At 35.8% G+C, this 999-nt stretch overlaps 1 protein-coding gene across 4 annotated transcripts in view; it reads right to left on the reverse strand.

Moving 5' to 3' along the window:
* The window catches only part of LOC106876580 (glutamate receptor 2), a 737,813-nt gene that overhangs the window by 315,649 nt on the left and 421,165 nt on the right, over positions 1-999 (reverse strand). The gene's annotated exons all lie outside the window — the stretch shown is intronic.

Genomic DNA, 999 nt, shown 5'->3' on the forward strand with positions numbered 1-999 from the left:
TATATATATATATATATATACACACAACGATATTTTGTTTCGGTTTCCGTATACCAAATCAACACAGGGTTTTTGGTTGGCCCGAGGTTACAGAAGACATTTGGCCAAGGTGCCACACAGTGGGATTGAACCTGGAGCCTTGTGGTTGAGAAGCAAGCTTCTTTATTTCATTAAACTTGCCACATGGGCAGTACAAACAAGCAATGCTGGCTGGACAAACACATTAATGAGTTCCGGGAACAGCTGAAACGTTAACCCTCGGATAGTCTAGGAAACCGCGAAAAGCGTGGGTTGCAGAAATCCGTCATTTATACGACACAGAAACCAAGTTAAGCTCCATTCGTTTGAGTCATACTTCCTAAAATTTTTGCATTAACACATTCATCAAAGTATATATCGCTCAGACAGGAAGAATCCATATCTCTACTGATCACAGTACACTAAATTGATGCAGGCATTGATTTCGATGATTTGCTTTAGTTACTCCGCTTGAACTATATTACTTAAGATTCTGTATGTTCTGGTCTGGAAAGAAAGCGATGGGTGATGGATGGCTCATTCAGTTCCGGACTGGATGATTCCAGTGTCAATGACACTAATGTAATGAAGTTTATGTCCTCTCCATTATTCTAACATTATTTCCATACACTGCTTTATTGTCATTTTGTTGTTTTGTTTTGTTTTTTTTGTCAATTTTACACTCCAGCTCTGATAGTTTTACGAACACATGCCTCGTTATCTTAGAGAGTTGTTTTTGGTCATTGTGACGGTGTGACAACCAAGCAAAAATAGTATAGCTAGTAATGCTACTTACTCTATATCTTCAAGTATATTCTGTATTTAATGGTTCAAAGAAGTCTAAGGAAATGGAGTGTGTATCACACAAGATTTTCCAAGTGAATAATCAATAATCAAAGAAACATATATGCACACACACATACATATTTGATCTCTACATGTGTTTTATATATATATATATATATATATATATATATATAT

This window comes from Octopus bimaculoides, chromosome 1 (genome assembly GCF_001194135.2).
Source record: "Octopus bimaculoides isolate UCB-OBI-ISO-001 chromosome 1, ASM119413v2, whole genome shotgun sequence".
Taxonomy (NCBI): Eukaryota; Metazoa; Mollusca; class Cephalopoda; order Octopoda; family Octopodidae; genus Octopus; species Octopus bimaculoides.